Below are 20,705 nucleotides of genomic sequence, written 5' to 3'. Positions count from 1 at the left end.
CAACCATTCTTGATATAAAATAGTGCTATGAGAAAGGTAAAACACAGAGTGTGAGAAATAAACCTAAGAGAAACACTTAGATCAGAACGGTTAGAGGATGTAGAAGGCTTTCTAAATGATGGTGCATAAGCTACATTTCAAACAACAAGTAAAGTTTAGCTTGAGTTGCCCTGTGACCCTCCTTCATAAACATGAATTTGTTATTTTTTTTTAAAGTCTTCCTAAGCTCTTTCTTTTACATGTGCCTAGTAATCAAAAAAACAAAATCAACAAAGCATTTGAAAATCTAGAAACCATAATGTTAAGGCATTATTCCATGGGTATTTTATAACTTATCAGTGTGTAGTTCCATTAATTTGGCAACCAGAGCACACCTCTAAAACTGCAAAGTCAGCAACTATTCAAGAATATACCATACCGGAATAAGCCGGAGAACTTGGTAAAATGACGGCTTTCAATGACAACTTCATCTAAAGCACTCCTGGGGCACCTGGGAGTTAAACATTTGCCTTTGGCTCTGGTCATGATCTCAGGGTCCCAGGGTCTGTCTTGGCTTCTCCCTCAGCCTGCTTCTCCCTCTGCCCCTCCCCCTCCTCCCCACCCACCCATACTGGCTCACTCTCCTTCTCTCTCTCAAACTAATAAATTAAATTTAAAAAATAAAATAAATCTATGCTCCTCAAAGTGAGGGCCACAGATGAGTTTGCTCTGCAAACTTTTTCTGGTCTGCAGCAAAGTGAGGAACCTGAACTAGAATGTACATCAATGTACCGCGTCTTCATTGAGAAAAATCACACTATAAAAAGAAAGTCAGCCAATTTACATGTTGGCTCAAGCTTCTTACGTTGTCACAGATCAGTGGCAAAGGCTACTGACTGCTACTGTGAGTAGCACTGATGTAAATGAAAACCACCGGAGTACAACTGTTCTCTTTCCCTCACACCCAGTATCTAATCTAATCTCGTCAGCCAGGGAGAGGTGCCCTGCCATCCCGTGTGGGCCACCTGCTCCCACATCTTACACACATCCCAGATGCAGCCTCTCTGATCACCTCCACCGCGAGTCATGGTGCGGACGCCTCTGACTTCTCCCGTCTCGCCGTGCACCTGCCACTCTCTTTCGGTGCCTGACCTGTGCTGGTCCGGCCTCCCTGGCAGCCAGGATGAAACTTCCAAAATCATCCACTGGGTTAGGTTACTCATGGGTTTAACAAATGACTTCAACATTCTCCAAGGACTGCTTTCTTGGCTCTCCTGCTACCTGGCTGGCTGCAGCTTCTCAGGCCCCATGCTTTGCCTCCATCCCTTCCGGTTCTCTAAAGATTACTCTGTCCTCATGCAGATCCTCAACTCTCTTCCCTTCTGTATCTACACACTAATACTGTTCCTCACCCTCAGGCTTATCAAGCTCCGTCACATTATTCACATTACTGGAATATCTTTTCCTTAAAGCCTTTATGTGCTTAACTTGCTGGTTGTCTCCACCGACTAGAATGTGAAGTCTGTGAAAGCAGGGATTTCTGTAGATTTATTCACCACTTCTTGTTGTTGTTGTTGTTGTTGTTTTCCAATGTCTGGCAAACGGTAAGCACTCAGTTTATGTACTGAGTGAAAAACATGAATGAATAAATGAGCTGGATTCTAGTTATGGAATGAGTAAGTCATTAGGATAAAAGGGAAAATGGAAAAAAAAAAAAAAGTTTGGAATCCCTGAAATTAATAAGGAATAAAAGCTACAACCAGTTTAGAATACAGTAAGCTGAAATGTATTATACAAGAATACATGTTTGGAGGTGGGACGTGTTCCTATATCAATTCCAATCAGACACTCTTCCATGTCAGGCTATAGGAAAAGCTCCAGACGGTCCCTGTGCTTCTGTCACCCAGATGTTGCTCCTCCATGACTAACGCTGTTCTGCACTGGAACAGTCCTTTACTTGCATCGGCGTATGTACTGTCAGTCAGCAAATGTATCAAGTGCAAGGGTCATAAATTCAGAATTACCAGTTGGACTGTTGTAGACCTCACTCTCTTCTTTTCTGATTTTCACAAAATTTAAGGAAGCTCCCACGTCTTCCAATACACTTTGCCTGCCACTTCTGAATTCTCATTGCCCAGGAACCCCATCTGTTTGCATGTCTCACTGTCTCTTAGCTGAGGCTACAGGTCCCAGCAACCAAGCTTTGCATTCTTCATGGGCATGGCCATGGCAACCGGACGTGCGTCATACCTCACTCCTTCTGGCAGAAAGATGAGCAGACTGAGATCCAAATGAACAGGAAACTCTGCCGCACAAATGTGCATTTTCCAGCCACTTACCTGTGTGAGACTAGAAAAGTCCTATCTAGCTAGAGCAGCCCAGAAGGGCTCTCTTTTAGTTATATATGCTTATAGAAACAATAACTAGTAACAAGCCAAACACTGGGAAGCAAACCCCAAATTTAAACGTGAATGCTAATCTTTGTGTACTAACAATCTCCTATGGATACAGAGGTAAGAACTGTTTTTTGTTTTTGTTTTTTTGGTCTCCAAGGCAATCGTTTATTAAGCCATCAGTTCATTAAAGACAGCACAGCAGAGTTTCATTATCCTCATGCTACCTCCCCTCGTGAAGCATTTTTCTTTTGAAAATGTGATGTTTTCACCATTATATTACCTGGGAGGGAGAAACCTACTTTGCTATCATAGGAGCACAATGGATAATAAACACCCCAGTATATTCTGTGATACAATGTAGAAAATCGTTGTTTACTGTATTTCACCCCCTCAATGGAAGTGAGCCAACCAAAATGCTTCACAGTGTTCTCAGAAACCATTCAGGCCATACCCTGGAAGACAATGTTTTCTAGTCACTGAATTACATACACTATGCAGAGCAACTCTTCTTATAGCTTAGTAACCAGGTTCTATTTTTAGCTGAAGGGCTTATCTTGTAACCCTTCTTAGCAGAAATTAATATCCATGAGACAAGCACTGATGTAAGATAAAGTGAGTCTAAATAATGCCTCTGACTCCCTTCGTTTTTCCTTTAGCCACGAACCATCCTAATTTATAGATGTTTCGTGTCTCCCTCTTCATAAAGAATTACAACAAAATAAGCCACTGACTAAACCGCATACCAGAAATGTCATTACAGTTCCTCCGCTTTCCTCTTGAGGTTCACAGGACACTTGACATACTCATTGCCATTACCACAATGTGTATATTTTCTTCTCTGCCTTTAAAAGGAAATGTCTGTAAGAAACTGATAGCTAGGATACCAAACGGAATGAAGCTGTGGCAGCATTTTGCATCCAAAATGACTGACTCATATTTCCTAGCTATTTAACGTCCACATGAGAACATAAATGCCCTTCATTGCTGAGTTACTAGAAATAGAGGATAATTTGTCTTTTATTATTTCTACTGCTTGTCCTCTAGTCTTGTTATTCATGTGGGAGACCGTTACTGGAGTTGTAATGTCTTACTTGTTGAACAATAGACCCTAGAATGCCTCATGCCAAAAGCGAATGTGTAACAAATACATGGATCCATGGATTTCAGACAGTGAAGCTGTAAGTAAGAATCAGCCGGCTACTGTTTATGTTTGTTTGTGTAATACACGGCAACGGCGCGTCTCCTGTACGTGAGAAAAAGTCAGATGCTACTACTTCAGAATGTAGCTTAAAAGATGCAGCGCTATTTAAAGGAAATGGCAACAGGAGTAGAAAGTTAGCACATTCATTGGTTTCTCTTGCAAACCCTTTCTGGCTCAGGGAAGCAGAGATGTTCAATTCTTTCACTCGCATACCAGATGACGTCTTTGGACCTCTCCCTTCCTGCCGCCACCTGAATGTCGGGGCAGTTTATTGGCAGCAGATGTTTTCATTCTTCAGGTTGAAAGTAACAAATACCTCACTCAAAACAGTTGAAGCAGAAGTAGAAAATAAAGGGTTCGTGCAACTGAAATACTCAGAAACAGCTATTTAGTGTGGTGGGATCAATGGGCTGAAATGTGCCTTTTCCTCTTCTGTTTCTATTTTCCTTGGAGTAGCTTCATTTTCAGGCAGACTTTCTCCATTTGGTGACAAAAATTCATCAGCAGCTGTAGATACAAATTCTAACAGCTTTGTGACCTCCATGAGGAAGAGAGCATCATTTTGGTGTTCTGCCAAAATCACAGGGAGTGACTCCCTCCATCTTGCTGGCTGACATCATATACCTACTCCTGAACAAACCATTCTGGCTAAAGTTGGGGATACTCTGGCTGACTGAGTCACAGGCTCACCCCAAGAGGACAGGGAACAAAGGAAACAGGTGAGTCTCACATCAGCCATGGAATTGGAAAAGTTGATTCCAGTGGTGGGGGCAGTCCACAAAGAAATATTGCTCAGACAAAAGACATATATTCATGGAAACACATTCTCAAAAACAAATACCACCTGAAACAGAACAAAGCCTTTTGATCCAAAGGTTAGGCTCTGAGGCTCTTGCTGATATCGTGTGTAAAGATGCCAAATACACAGGAAAAACAATTCTCTGCAACTTTTCTAATCACCTCTTCTGAATATCCTTGTCTTGAGGACCTTTCAAAGTCCTTTACAATGTACAGTCACCATGTGTACGTCTTCTGTGTACTAGGCAAAAAGAACCTCAGTACTACTGATAAGCCACGTTAATACAGGTGGGTGCCAACTGCCTCAGAACACGCTGCCTTAGCTTCCTGTGAAACAGTTCAGAAATTGCACAAATGTAGGCACATGGACCCTGGGTTGATAACTTGAAACGGGAAGAATGTTCCTCTTGTTCACGCCCAATGCCTCAGAGTAGCCAAAAACAAAGTCCAACTAGAATAATACAATGAGCTGGTAGCTAATTCATTCCATTGGTAACTAATGCTATAATGAGGCAGACCTGCTCAATTACTTTGAGGACAAAATTTTGCCATTTTGAAAAGTACACACATGAAATGAAAATTGTATTTTATATCTTCACTCAAATGATAAAAAGATTGCAAGAATTTTAATTCAAAGTAGTGGCTAAAGAGGATCATATAGACATCAGTGTTCAATACTACTATGGCCCATGTTCGTTAATCAAATGGAAAATTCAAAACTTTTCTATAAATTTAAATGTACCAGGGATTACCATCCCCATAAAGAGCTTTCTTGCAAGCCAATTCAATTACAGACATAGTATCTTCAGCCTTTTATAATGAGGTCCAAATAAACAGGCAAACAATCACAACTAAAATAGCAAGCTGGTATCTAAATGACTTTAATAGCCCCTTTTCTAAAAAGATTGGAAACAATGTAATAGCTTTTATAATGGAAACGTTATGAAGAAGTCTTCAAAGATGCATGACAAAAGCCAGTGGTTTAGAATTCCCCTAGTTCAGAAGTTCAAAGAAACAAGTAATTTTATCCTGGAACTGAAACCAAAAGCTTGCTAGGGGACTTGAAGAACTAGTTGTAATAATGAATATGTATTATGGTACAGGTGTCATGTCCACTGTGCTTAAATAGCAGACTTCTTCTTCTTTTTTTTTTTTTTTTTTTAATTTCTAGGCATCCTGCTTTTGTTTAATGCTATCTGTTCTCCTGGAAAAGAAATACAGTTACTCTGTATAGAAGGATTATTGATCATGTCACTCCCTGCTTCAAAAACAAAAATCCTCAGTCTGGCCAGGAAGATCCTGCATTGTGTGATGGCGGGCTTGTCTTTCCACCTCCACTTTGTCCCATCCTTACCCTTCTCCCAGGCACAGACTTTCATTTCCTCGTATGTGACAACACTTCTCTCCTTGCCTCAACTCCAGCCCCATACAGCTCTTAACCTAGAGAGCCCCCTCTTTCCTCAAGCACAGGTCCCTCTATTCCTCAGCCTTCCTCCCACCCCCCTTCCTGGTCTCCGGAGCACTTTCCAGGCACTATCCAATGCCTTTCCCTCCAACACCATGAGGGCAGGGAGCATGTTTGCTTTGCCCCTTATTATATTCCAGTGTTAAGCTGAGTGCCTGGCACATACTAGGATCCCAAATGTTTGTTAGAAAAATATTCCATTTTAAAAAAAGAAGAAAAATGTTCCATGAAATCGAAGCCTAATGTTTCCCTTTAAGTGTTTTTGTTGTCAAAATATATTTTGATTTGGCAGATATCACTGTGATCTGCATTCCTGAGACACATCAGGAAGGTCACAGTAAAAGTATTTTAGTGACTTCAGGAAATTCCTAGATAACTGTCAGGTTATATAGACCAGACATAGGTCAATGATAGAAGTTAAACAAAAGCAGATTTTTGCCCCAGAAGAGGCAAAACTTCCTGTCAGTGTTGTCAAAATGAAATAAGCTCCCCTGAGGTATTTAGAGAATCTACACAAAGAATCTACAGATTCTCAAAAATGTACCCTGTGCATTTACAAATTGGCATGAAACTTACTAGAACCAATGCTTCCTACAGAATAGCACAGCTGGCATTTAGCCAATCAAGCACAGATCTGGTAAATTAGAACTCACTCAACAGCTCTGGCTTTCCGGACCACACCCTGAATGGAACTTACTACTCAGATTCCAAGAAAGGTTTTAGGTTCTTAACCTTTCTAAGCGCTATGAATCCTTCAGAGAGTCCTTAAGGCCTGTGACCTCTCTGAAGAAAGAGATACACAGGACTATAAAGGAAACAAAAAGCAATGAAATACAACTGTCAAATTTTAAAAGCATAAACTGTGACATGATAAACATGTTTTTTTTTACTAATTGAATACAAAGATCTAACAGCAGCTCCAATAATAACCACACTTTCAAACAGGGATGAACATAAACGACTTAAAAAAAAAAATCTGTAGGGGTTCCTGGGTGGCTCAGATGTTAAGTGTCCAACTCTTGATCTCAGCGTAGGTCTTGATCTCAGTGTCGTGAGTTCAAGCCCCACACTGGGCTCCAGTGGCAGATTTCTCACTGGGCATGGAGCCTACTTAAAAAAAAAAAAAAAAAAATCTGCAAACAACTGTAATGTGATGTGATATTATTTGTGATTTCTACTGGCAAAAAAGTCACAGGTACTTCCAAGGCTTCTGTGTTTTGTGACCCGTACTGTCAACTAAAGGCAATGCTAAATTTCAGTTGGATGTCAGTAACAGTAACAATGTCATTTTTGCATCTAGTATACTGAGTTCTATCCATGCTTACAAATTACAGGTTAAAAACCTCCATTTTTGAAGGACATTACATGAATTCTAAAGATCCTTTATTTTGGAAGCATCTTTGATCTACTTGATATAAGTTTAAGGGAGTGGAAAGGCTGTATATATATTTATGGAGGCCTCTGAGTTTCAAAAATAGAATGGTTTATAAATCAGTAGTATTTTATGCATTATAATGAAAAATGTAGGTTTTTTTCTTGCTGAGAAAATCAGGACCTTCAAGTCTCTCCTACCCTTACAATCAACCCTGCCAGGCAACTCCTGCTTTCTCCATAATTCTCTTGATCTACTTCTGAACGTTTGCATTTTCTAAAGTGCTGTGTTTTTCATGAAACATTCATGGCTACTGCTCTAATGGTTACCGTCTGTAATTACTGGCACAGGTGTGAGGTCAAGCAACTTTCCTTTTCTTTCTTTTTATTGTCAAGTAGAATTCTGCTCTGTGGAATATTACCACAATCTGTTCATCCATTGCCCACCTGAAGGATATCCTGGTCACTTCCAATATTTGGCAATTACAAATACAGAGGCTACTGATGTTCCCATTCTCTATCTCAGTCTTAGGCCTTATCTTATCTTAGGTCTATCCTGTCTTAGGCCTTAGTCTGGACCTTGGGTTGACTTTTCCTCAACATTTCTGCCCCATCTTCCCTGTGTCAACCAAAATATGTTCTTGATCTGTTGCAGATCTCCAGCTGGTGTCAGTATGGGATACTGGGCGAAAACCCCACTGGGGTTTCCGCCCCTCCCCAGAGGCTTAAGGCTTTTGTATATGAGGGAAGAATCTGAGTGTGTAGGTGAGATTTTGTGCCCTTTCCCCAGGGGAAGCCTCTCACTACCTGCACACCTGAGGAACGAAGAGGTTATCTCTCTGGTCCACTTCCCTGCCCCTGAGCTTTCTAGTGAACACTGAGCAGAGGCCCATGGGGGAGTGCATATTCTCCTTGTGCCTGTGCTCCCATTTATTGCCAACTAGACTGCTGGCCTTCACTTGACTTTTAAGGATTCATTTACAATTTTAAATGCTTTCTTCTTCTTCATGTTTTAAATTTTTTTACTATTATTCTTAGTTGTGGTAAAACATGTCTGACGTAAAATTTATCATCCTATTTTTAGGTGTACAGTTCAGAGGCAAAAAGGACATTCACACGGTTTCACAACCATCACTACTATCCACCTCCTGTTTAATATCATACCATTTTTTAAGTTTCAACTACCCAAATTTTTAAAGGAAACTTGTGTCGTTACTTTATACTAAAATTAGAACTTAGCATAAATAGAGAATAAAATAAAAAAAATAAATACAATGAAAACAAAACAGTGTTACTGGACTTCTAAAAGTTTTACATCTGAAGCCTACTCTGCATTAAAAAGGGAGATTTAGGTGCATTAGAGAGGTGTTACAAACTAGCACCAAACTGAAACTTTCTCCTTGCCTTAGTGAGAAACACTGAAAGGGAACAGATTCAAAGTCCTTTCAGTTCAATTCAGTACATATCCATATGCCACCCAAAGTCATCCTGCATAAAACCATCCTGCATAAAACCCACACCTTCAGAAACACTGCTTTAGCCTAAGTCCCCTCCAGTCTTCACCATTAAGTCATTAACTTTAGAGGTTCAGGGTTAGCTCTGCTGGCAAAGACAGCCTAGAGGAGGAAAGAGATTAAGGAGAAAAATTACTCCCCACTTCCAACCCTATTTTTAAAATAGTAAAATGAAACAAAGATAGTGATGATACATGAGCAAGGAAATCGTAGAAGACCAGAAGGCTATAAAAGACAGTAGGCATGTACACGGCAGGGCTGATAACAACCAGGTAAGTACCCGGGGAAACAAAGCACATACATTTGAAAACCAGACACTGATTAAACAACAAATTTGTTCAACAAATAGTTACCGATCCTCTGCTTTATGACAGATAGCGTGTGGGATCCTGGATTGTTCCTGATCGGTGCCAGAGTAACCTCTGAAATACATGTCTGCGTAAGAGCTGGAGACTGTCTGCTTTTTGAACTTCTCCTTCTACCAACATGCAGTACCGTACTCAAGGCTCAGTAAACGTTTGGGGTTCACTAGAGCCCTCAGTATTCCTAGAAGAGACTCTTCAACATGGAACTGTGGGCAATTATCTAATCTAGCTGCCCTTCACATTCAGAAATCTCTTCTACATCATCATGACAAATATTTACCCAGTTTACACTGACTGCTTCCAGAGCTATGGCCCTCACTAACTCATGGTAGTTCATTCCTCTCTGGAACCCACTAATGTAAGAATGTTTCTGCTCACAGCGAAAGAAAATGGGCTTCCCTGAAACTTCCAGCCATGGGTCCTAATCTCTGTATGTGAACAAAGACGGCATCTTCTTCCTTTCAACATCTGGAGGCTCATATTATATTTATCTTAAACTCCCCTTTGCCAAGTTTATGGTCTGCAGTTCAAAAAAAACTGTTCTTAAAAGCCACATTGTTTTCTACCAGTTTTCCACTGGACAGAATATTATCTAAAAAAAAAGTGCCTAATACTTGCCATGATGCTTCAGATAGAGTTTTACTAGAGAGAATGATAGGCTATCACCCCTCCCGCTCTTCAGACCTAGCTGTGTGCACTGTTGTTTGTTTTACCCACACCGCACTTGTACTAAGTTGGATGGTGTTCCTCCCAATTTCGTGTCCTCCCTGGAATCTAAGAATCTTGTGTTATTTGGAAGTAGAGTCTTAAAAGATGTCATTGCTTATGTTAAGATGGGGTCACACTAGAATAGTAGGGGCCCTTAATCCAACACGACCTGTGTCCTTATTAGAAGACAAGAGACAGAGTCAGACACAGTGGAGAGTGAACACTGTATGACTATGGAGACAGAGACTGCAATGACGCATCTATAAATCAAGGAACATCATGGATTCCTGCAAGCACGAGAAGGTAAAAGAAAGGAATGGAACAAAGTCTCCCCGTCAAGTCTTCGGAGACACAACAGCCCCTACCAACTTTGACTCCCAAAGTCTATCTTCAGAACTGTGAGAGTAAATTTCTGTGGTTTGAAGTCACCCAGTTTGTGGGAACTTGTTAGAGCAGACTTAGGAGAGTAACACAGTATTTTTGTCTTCAACATAGTTACTTTGCTTAGATAATATACTCAGGGTTCCCCCCACCTTTTTTTCCTTCTAGTAATTCATCACCACTGAAGCACATTTCTCCATCATGAATCTCTGTAACGAACATTAGTTCAGTGCGCCTGCCCAGCATCATCTATTTCCATTTCTCTGGTAGCAGCGGATCATTGATTATGTCTTGGGCTAATTCCTTGGGCTCATTAAACACAGTTGTCAGTGGACTATCAGTCAAGATGTCCTGTTCTTTCCCAGAACATACTCTCTTTCTCTCTCTCCCCTGCTGGGAATCCTGAGCTTTGACCATAGCGACACAAAGATGGAAAAGAGCTAGAGTTGGTTCATCCCAGTCGTGGGCTATCCTTTCCAAGGTCTTATTTATCAGCATTTCCTTCAGTTCCATGCATTCTTCCATCAACTACCCAAGGAATTCCTTTCTGCTTAAATTAACCAGAATCAGTTCTATTTGATTTAGCTGGGGAATGCTGATAAATTAGAAAACTGAAGCTCTGGATTCTGTTCTGTTTTCTTTTATTGTTTATCTTATTTTGCCTTACAACTATTAGTAGGGTGAAATTTCAGTTTCACTCAATTCCCTCCCACAAAAGTCCAAATGACTAGCTCAAAATACCTTGAGGTACAACTATCAATAATGGATTTGTTACTGTTATTTGCAAAGGCTATGTGTTTCAGTCCAAGAAGAGGAAGCTGATAGAAAACTTAAAATAATGCATAGTTCAAGTGGACTACTAGCAACCTTTTTATTTTCACTCTAAGGATGGCAAAAATAATTTATTAACTGCAATACCTAAGAAAAGTTTCCCCATAATATTTAATGTCAAAGATGATGTGTACCTAAGAATGAAACAAAAACTCTTAATATATAACATAACCAGCAGTTGTGCCAATAAGGCTATGCTAAAATGTCATCTCCCTAGGTTTTTCTTATTTCTTTTATTTTATTTTTTAATTTAGAATGAAGGAGAGAGAGCATGCACATGGAGGCGCGGTGAGGGGGGGCGCAGGGAGAGAGAGAGAATCTTAAGCAGGCTCCAAGCCCAGCATGGAGCCCAATGCAGGGATCAATCTTACAACCAGACCCTGAGATTATGACCTGAGATGAAATCAAGATCTGACACTTACCCAACTAAGCTACCTAGGTGCTCCTCCCTAGGTTTTTCTAAAAATCGCTGAGTATTTCCATAGTGCCAGAATGGTTCTTTTTCCCTCTTGGCTATTCATTTTAGTTCACATAATTAAAAACTATATCTTATTCTTTCTCTATTAGATACTTACCAAAATGACTGTTTATTTGAAATTCAAAACCATGCTGGTAAAGAGTTAAAATTGCACTTCGATAAATACTTCAGTGATATAAAAGAGTACCTTTAAACTTCCTTGGCCCTTTTAAGAATTTAAGATCTATATAGATCTAGTGGTAATAAATGTCCTCCTTATTTCTGTCTTTTTTTATTTTTTAACTTATTATGCTAGAACATATATTCCCTCATGTTGGGAAGTAACTAAGGGAAAACCAATTTTTAACCTTGACATGTTCACCTCACTCATCACAAGTTGATTATATTTTATAGTAGCTTAAAAGCTGGCTTTAAAAATGCAATGATGTTTATGTTACTAAACCATTTAGATGAATGAAAACAGAATAAAATATTTTTTACTCAAAGCTATTTATCATGGATGTTAACATTCTTCTGCTAAACTGTGGTATGTGCCTGTGACATCTTGTCACTGTGATTTACATAAAGATTTAAACATAGATGAGAAGGAATCCTTAGTCTATTACTATACTAATTCTCAATGTAAGACCACATTTTATCTTAGAAAACAACTGCATTTAAAAGTCCTGGGGCACCTGGGTGGCTCAGTGGGTTAAAGCCTCTGCCTTTGGCTCCAGTCATGATCCCAGAGTCCTAGGATCGGGCTCTCTGCTTGGCCAGGAACCTGCTTCCTCCTCTCTCTCTGCCTGCCTCTCTGCCAACTTGTGATCTCTGTCTGTCAAATAAATAAATAAAATCTTTGAAAGTCTTCTGTGGGGCGCCTGGGTGGGTCAGATGGTTAAGCGTCTGCCTTCGGCTCAGGTCATGATCCCAGAGTCCTGGGATTGAGTCCCACATCAGGCTCCCTGCTCAGCAGGGAGTCTGCTTCTCACGCCCTCTCTGTTCCCCCTGCTTGTGCGCTCTCTCGCGCTCTCTCTCTCTCTGTTAATTAAATAAATAAAAATAAAATCTTAAAAAAAAAATAAATAGACAAAAGTCTTCTGTGGCTATGGCCCCAACAAGGACTGTAGAATTTTTAAACAAATATAAAGATTTAATGAATTAACCTTTCTGGAATGTTCTGCTAGCTGCCAACATGTAGAAATTTGTAGACATTAAGAATGACTTCATCACTGACATCCCTTCCTAACCTATGATGCACGCCATGGCCCTTTTCCTCCTCCCTTTGCTCACCATGGCCTTTCTGACTCCCTACACTCTCTGCTCCCTCTTCCTGGACAGCAACCATGTAAATTCTAGCACCAAAAGCACGGATAAGACCACCACATCCATATTTAATAGACACCTCCACTTTAAAAATATTTCTTCTAATCCTATCATGAACTCACAGGAAAAAAAGAAAAAATTATCACCATTTCAAAAATGAGGAACTGGAGCTCCATGAAGTTAAAAAGAAGTTCATCTAAAGTCACAAAACTACTTACTAAGTAGAAGGGCCAGATTTGGCTGCAAAGTTCTTGATCTGAAACTGCTATACCTCTTTCCTCATAATGGGTGGTTAGCATTCTGCTTCATCAGTTGGTGTTTTCCAAATATATCAAGTGATTCTCAAGCCTGGTCCCAGCAGTGGTTCAAATCAAAATTGTTAAAATCAGGCTTCACAATCTAGAAAACTGACATCACTGTTTTGGTCAGTGGGGTCCCAGACCAATGTCAAGCAGCATCATGTGCTTGTGTACCACAGGCTGGTGTCAGCATCCGTGACTGTGCTCCCAATGACGAAGAGCACATTGCTTTTACCTTCTTCAAGAAGACAGAGACAATTCTAAATCACAAAATTAGAAAGGACTGTATCAGTATCCGCTTAGCCCAGTATTCTGATTCTAAATGACATCACATAATAAATTTCCCCGAGATAGAAGGGACATGCTATTTATAATGACGGCTGAAAGCCTCGGGAGATGTCCTGGGCTATTTGTTTCTTTAAGATGAACATGCATCTACAAACAAAAGTAAAACCTTCCACAGGCAGGTCGCCTATTTCATGTATTGCTATCGCTCATCCTTAATGATAATATACTATAATGAAATAAAAAGAAGAAACCCTCTTTGCCTTTGCCATAGCATAAATTTCAAATCCTGCTTTGGCTGTTGTTGGTTCTTAAGTTCGACGGGAGCAGCACACAGCGTTTGATAAAATTCCCTGCCCTCACGCTACCTTTCTTTCAACTGGGATGATAACTGACATGCCACAGTGACCAGCAAGTTTGTTTTTAAGTAATGGAACCGCTATGTTAATTCATCTGCCCCTATATAAGGCATATGTATGACCGAATGTGCGGAACAACAAAAATGCTCAGTTCTATAATCTATTAGTCACCTCAAAATAGTGACAGGGCTTGCTCAGTCTCTGAAGGTGTGTATTCAGAGTCTTTGCTGGAAACATGATTAGGACAGAACTGATTTCAAATTCTGCTTCCTTCTCATCATCATACCAGCCGTCCCACTGCCTTCTTCCACCAGGACCATCAGCAGCATATAAGGGCACACGTTTATTCAACAAGTGAACTGCAGGGAAGGGAACCATTTCTCCCTGTTCAGATGTCAAACAAAATCAACAATCACTTCCTAAAGAAAGAAAAAGGGAGACAAGAACTGACCTCTTTCACCTCAAATTGCTCACGCCCTCTTTGTCTAGTCTATACAGACATCCACATAACCTTCCCCTCTGAATGTTTGTGTATAGCGGTATTTTCAAGAATTATGCTGCATCTCTGTAATTGCTCCAAATTTCACAAAAATGAGTAACCATCCTGTTTACAGATACAGTTTTAAAGATGTGTATAAAATAATGTATATTCTCTGAATGACCTTAGTTTTGAAACTGACTGCTATGCACACGGCAGCCTACCCTTAAAGATGCCAATAGTCCCAGTACCTACAATAGGACTTGCTATTGTTGAACTGACAAATGCTTGCTGAATTGGTAATACATGATTCTCATTGGTTCAAATCATATCTGTGAGCTTTTATATAGTCCAAAGACAGGTACACTCCACCAACACCAGTTTTGTTCACACTGAAGTTCGATTTTCCTTGGTTCTTTTACCATTCCCCTGGGAAAGAGAAAGCCTTCCTAACAGCAACTGAACAAACAACTGAAAAACAATTCAAACATGCAACCAGAGACACCGAGGTTGACTTTGTGGGAAACAAGCGCTCTCCCACCGCCTTTTTGCAAGAGAGACACCAATCTCTGCCCCACATGGAAGCAGGGAAGAGCTGTTTGTGTCTGTACACACAGGAAAAAAGGGAGGGATGACTGGGTACCCCAGAGACTTAACAGGAATCTGAAGTCTCTTCTGCTACAGAAACTCCTGAGGGACTGAGGGATGGCCATGGCCATGAGTGAAGGGAATGGTTATTAGAACAAGAAAGGAAGTAAGGAAGTAAGCAGCCCTAATGATGATCTCTGTAGAATGAATTGTGGTATCTACCAACCAATCACCAAACAAGGGGGGGGGGGCAAGGAGAGAAGGTCAAATAGTGACCAAATCTCTTTAGTTCTTCTAGACCTCCTCATGATAATGACAAAGCTTTTATCTAGTAAGTGTTCTGAGTTCCCTGATCTTATTACATTCATGAGTGTAAGCTATTGCTCTTTCTCTCTAGGCAAGAGTACTGTGCTACAAGGTAGAAAGGTTTGTTTCTCAATACATGCCATGCTGTCAATTTAAAATTGGAACTCAATACGTGAAAATTGTATGGGATTCTTACCTTCTTGTGTTGATGTCTACAAATACTAAGGTTTCACTCTGGAACATTTTATAAGGCTTCTAATAAAAATTCATCTAAAAATCCATCTAAAAAATTCATTTTTCCTCTGATTCTGTTCAATCCCTCACTACATGAAAAAATTACTAGGTATAATCTTAATTAATTTTAATTTAAAAAATTTTAATTATGTATGTTAAAGAGCAATTACCAAACCAGTTCAGTGGAAAATACTGTAGCTGAACAGTTTTATAACTTGTTTTCATCAAATATGTTTACTCAGTTCATATGTATACTATACAACCTATCATTGTAGACATTCCCAATACATGCTAGGATTTGTTTTCAAGGCTGAAAAGAAGTTCTGCTAAAAGGAAACCTCTTCAATTTCCCTAAAACAAGTATTTTTGAACATGGAGCCATTTTGCAAAGAAAACCTCTTAGTATTAACTACTCCTACTAATTTTCAAGATGAATTCCAATAGCAATATGTGAAAGTATCCTAACAAGAGTTGTTTTTATTTCAAAACATGTCCTGTGATAAGGCAGGGTTTTCAAATTCAGCCCTACTAAGATTTGGAGTCAGATAATTCTTTATTGTGGGAGACTACCCAGTGTGTTGTAGAATGTTAACAACATCCCTGGCCTCTGCCCACAAGATGCCTGAAGCACCCCCCTTCCCAAAAAATGTCTCCAGATGTTGCCAGGGTACCCTGGGCGGGGGGATCACCCCTCTAGAAAACCACTGTTCTAAGCCCATCAAAAAGATACCCTGAGGTAACAGGGCATTTCTCTCCTTCCATATTGACTAACATTTCTCTCTCCTAGTTCTGTCTCATCAAGCCATTTCAGCACTTTTTTTAAATGCCTTTACCTTAGGACAGCAAAGATTTCACTGAATATTTCTTAAAGCATACCAGAGCTTAGGAAACAATCCTCCTGGAAAATTATTGTCAAAATATGCTTCTGAGGACTAAGAACCAGTCCAAGGATATAATCCTATTTCCAGTGCAAGAGATGAAGGATAGACAGGAAAGGGTTTTCTCATTTCACATAAAATTTAACATTTTATAAATGAAGACTTCACCTCCACATGCTCATAAGCTCTTCAGGAGCCTAAATTCTGCCTTTGCGGGGGGGGGGGGGGGGGCACCCAAATCAATTTGTGCAATAATCACTCCTCCTTGACCTCCAAACAAACAAACAAAACCGAGCAAACATATAAGGTTATGTTGTATCTGTACAGCACTCCAGGGAGAACAGAACTGATGGCTAACCTTAACTACATGTTCTAACAATAATCAATGGAAAATTAAAAAAAAAAACAACATAGTAATAGAAGGAAAAACTGACAGCATTAAGTCCTTATTCAGTCTCCACCTTTCAGATATCCAGAATCATGGACATATTTCATAAGGTACCTCTCAATAGTTACTGTACTAGAAACTGAGAAAGCCAATGTCACATGGAATATGAGGACGTGCCCTGGCCATGAAGCTTGTTGTCCTTTCTGCTGTATAGCTCCACAGGTCAGTGACCACCCAGCAAGACAGCCCGTACCATGCTCCTCACCACTTTTCTAGAGTTCTCCCTTCCCTTCATCTGCCGCTGCCCCTGCAATTTGGATGCAGGAACTATTTCTGGTGGTTGCACAACCACCTCAGAGCCCAGCCCTCTTAGGTATCCGCAGACAGTAGGTTAGGCTCTCACTTTTCCCTTTCTGAGTCCTTCCATAGATGGTACAGGTTTCCAGAGTCACCTTCATTCTCATTTCCCTATGTCTGGTCAAGTCTCTCTAAAAATATGGCAACGGCGAGAGAGCACAGAAAGCTGGATGGAGTCTGAGAAGGCGCAGACGTGGTAACAAATCCCGCCCCCCCACCCATCTCCCGGGTTTCCGATCCTGTATGCTGAAGACGCTTCTTCCCTTCTTGCGGTTGGTGGGTGAAATTTTTCCGAGTCAAAGAGGCGTTTTTGCATAAAGCTTTTTGCATTAGACTTTTGTTTATTCTATTAATCTGGTCTTATTTTCTTTTTAAGTTACATTTACATGTGGGAAACTCGGAAGATCCCTGGTCTCGAAAACCCATGAGTGCTGGTCACTCTGCCGGGCTTCTGGGTCCCAATGGCCATTTGGAGCCATCATGCTTCCGGAGTCCGTGGGGCAACATCACCGCGTCACCTGCAGGGGCAGCAGAGTGAACTGCGGACCCCCGGAGTGACGCCCCAGGTAAGGAACCGAGGCCGGAGCCCCTTTGGCCGCCGGGACTCCTAGGATTTCCCCACCGCACAGAAGGGACGGCCGCCTCCTCGGGGTACCAAATCAGAGAACAAGACTGGAGCCAGGTTCGGGGTGTGCGGGGGGACCGGGAAGAGATTAGAAAGGTGCATCATTGGACGAGCAAGGAACGTGACTCTGGGGAAAGGAGATAGAAGAGACGTAGGAAAACACGTTTCCCTTAATCCCCTCCCCGTGCCGCCTGTGGATCCCAGGATCTCCTCGTCATGGAGACAGACTGCAGCAACAGACGCGACCCTGGGCTGGCAACACGCACACACTCGCGCACACACGCCCCGCCGCGAGTTGCACGCTGCAGACTTCTGCCTGACTTCCCAGGCCAAAACACCTTACCCTCCGGGCCAGACCACGGATTCCTACGGCCCAGAAGAGACACCACCCCTCTCCGTCCCCTGCCACACACACATTCGGACTCCAGACTGCACTCCGAGGAGGCCGGGAACCACTTACGGGAAGCCCAGGCAGTTCCCATGTAAATAACTGCCCTCCCGGCTGCCGATGTACAAATCTCCTAAGAGCTCGCCCAGAGCAAGCAAGGGGCCCTGCGACCAAGCCAGGTAGGAAAAGGAGGAGGAACCTGGGGTGCAAATGAACCTCAGAGGACCGCTACTAAGTATTCAGGGGACCACACGTAGCCTTAAACCCCTTCCCGAGCCTTCTGGCTCCACCAGCAGCCCGGTTCCTCCATCCGATCTCTGCACCGCTGCCCTCCTCCTCCTCACCCAAATCCCTCAACGATTTTCCAGCTGGCCCTTCCAGGCCACTTTCTGCATCCATCTCTCTCCAGACGGTTCCCAACAGTGGTCTCGCACACTCACTCCAAAGACCTTGATTCAAGGCTGCCTCGCATCATCATTATAGCGCCCTGAACCTGGCACTAAATCCCCAAATTATCCGGGTCCACTTGTTTTCTCCGGAACCTACTGTCCCTTCCACCACCGTCCTTTGCTCTCGTTCAAATCCGCTTTTCACGCGCCCCACTTTCCCTCTCTGCCGCTCCGACCAGGACACGCTCACACACACACACACACACACACACACACACACACCCCAACAGCCCCTATACTGCGCTCTCACGCCGCTCCCACCCTAACCCCCGGAGATACCCCGCTTTCCCTCTGCGGCTCTTCTCGGCCGGGCCCCGGCACCCAAACCTAGCCTCCCCATCCCGCACCAGCCCGCTCGCCGGGTCCTTTCCCCTCACCTCGCGGTCCTTCCCCTCTGCCCAAGTTGGCCCCCTCGGCCCCCGCCAGAGTCAGGTCAGCCCACCTGCTCTGCCGGCTCGAGCATCCCGGTGGCCGCCGGCTCTCAAATTGGCCAAGCGACTCGCCGAGGCGCCGGGCATTCGGGGCAGCGGCTAGCCGCGCTTCCCGCCAGCCAGCCCGGGCTCCCCCGGGCGCAGAACCTTCGTCCCACCGCCCAACCACCTTACAAACTTACTTGCCGGTCGCCAGGAGGGGGCTGCGGTGAGCGGCGGCGGGCCCCGCGGCGGCGAGTGCGCCCCTCTCGGCGGGGCTGGGCGGCGCGGCGCCGGCGCTGCGCTCCTGCGGCCGCGCGGTGAATGGGCTCAGCCTGACGCAGCCCAGCTCTGCCCGCGCCGCCGCCGAGGCCGCCGAGCGCTTCCACACATGCTCAGTTTCCGGACCTGCCTGCGTGGACGCTACCAAGAGCGAGCAGCGGCGGGGGGGGGATGGGAACAGGCGGAAAGCAGCCACCAAAGGGCGGCTGCGAGCCGGAGGGTACCACGTTGGAAGCCGGGGAAGAAGACCGACGACGCGTCGCTAAAAATAGCTCCTGCGGAAACCGCGGCTCGGGCTTAAAGCGCCTCCTCCCGCACGCGCGTCCCCGCCGCCCGGAGCTCCGGAACCTGCGCTCGCTGCCGCGGCGGGGACCGGAGCGCGCGCCCAGTCCGGCCCCTGCCCGCACCTCTCAGAGCGCCTCCTCCCCAGGCCCCCGGGGCTGCCGGCGCGGCTGGGGAGTGGGGGCGTGGGGGTTACTCCCGCCCGCCGGGTAGCCCAATTTCAGGTGTCGCCAAAGACGCGGAGGAAAGTTAGGCTAAAGCGATGAAAAAGCTCTGCCACAACGAAATTGGCTCCGATTTCTGGGGGAAAAAAAAAATCATTTTAGGGGGTTGCTTGGATTTGTTAGGAGGAGGAAAGGGCGAAGACGTTCAGCATCCCAGAAAGCTACTAACTTGTGAACTTCTTTTCTGGGCGTTTATGACTCCTTGGCGCATTTCGCTGACACCCATCCCGATCTTGCTGGTTTTGTTGTTCTTGTTTTCCGAACCGTAATTTCTTTGCCCCATGTTCTTCCTCCAGCCTTTCTCCTCCAACCCGGCTTTAAACTGCGCAAAGCAACGGGCGCAAACTGGAGACGGGTGGATTCTGCTGGCAGACCCGAACTGGAACCTGGCCATTTGGTAACGGTGCGCAGCCAGGGTTCCGTCGGTCCCGTGGCAGAGGTCGGCCCCGATGTCTCTTCCTTGGTCCCCCGAGCATCCAACACTTACAGCCTCATGAACTCTCAAAGCCACCGATCCTGCAAATTAACTATTTCCCCGCTATTAATTTTCAGTATATTCTACCTTAATTCCGGATGATAGACTTTTGAAATTTTTCCACCTTTAAACGGCGACTTAACAAATGTTTCCAATTCCCGCCTTTTTCATTCACCTCTCACAACTACCCTATAAGAGAATCAATATTTCAGTCTGATAGATAAAAACTTTGCCGTTCAGAGATGCTCTTCTTTTACCAGGAGTCATACTGTAATGTTGAAACCAGAGTCAGCCAAACTAGAAATTCCTGTGGTTTCTGCATAACCTAGTACCCCAAATCTATAACTTTGCCTGAGATAAAGGCTCGGGAAATTTAAGAATAATTCTCCGTGGAGTGCTAATAATTGAAAAATGCTGATCAGGAGCTTTGTTTTACTTTTTTTTTTTTTTTTTTTTTTTTCTGATTTCCTTCTTGGCATTTATAGTTTAGATTTCCATGTGTTCTGTGGAAAGTGACATGTTACATTTTTTTAATTTATTTATTCAGAGAATTTACTGAGATCTTGTAAGGGCAATGTTTTCACTTAGAATGTATTTTATAATATT

General features: G+C 43.1%; 1 protein-coding gene across 6 annotated transcripts in view; it reads right to left on the bottom strand.

Annotated features, from left to right (window-relative positions):
* OXR1 (oxidation resistance 1) overlaps nucleotides 1-19,226 on the bottom strand; it is a 441,010-nt gene extending 421,784 nt beyond the window's left edge. For 3 of the 6 annotated variants that reach the window (XM_045078042.1, XM_004771321.3, XM_004771323.3), the window contains exon 1: nucleotides 19,040-19,224. The gene's annotated coding sequence lies outside the window, so the exon portion shown is untranslated. Of the gene's footprint in view, nucleotides 1-9,077; nucleotides 9,097-19,039 lie in introns of those variants that run through there. The other 3 variants (XM_004771324.3, XM_004771326.3, XM_045078043.1) reach the window with 2 other exon arrangements.
* Between the last annotated feature and the right edge of the window lie 1,479 nt (nucleotides 19,227-20,705).

The sequence above is a fragment of the Mustela putorius genome, unplaced genomic scaffold, assembly GCF_011764305.1.
Source record: "Mustela putorius furo isolate JIRA1106 unplaced genomic scaffold, ASM1176430v1.1 tig00000228_pilon_pilon_pilon, whole genome shotgun sequence".
In the NCBI taxonomy this organism is placed as follows: domain Eukaryota; kingdom Metazoa; phylum Chordata; class Mammalia; order Carnivora; family Mustelidae; genus Mustela; species Mustela putorius.
The sequence above is the reverse complement of the archived record's forward strand: the minus strand, read 5'-3'. Positions and strand labels throughout refer to the sequence as shown.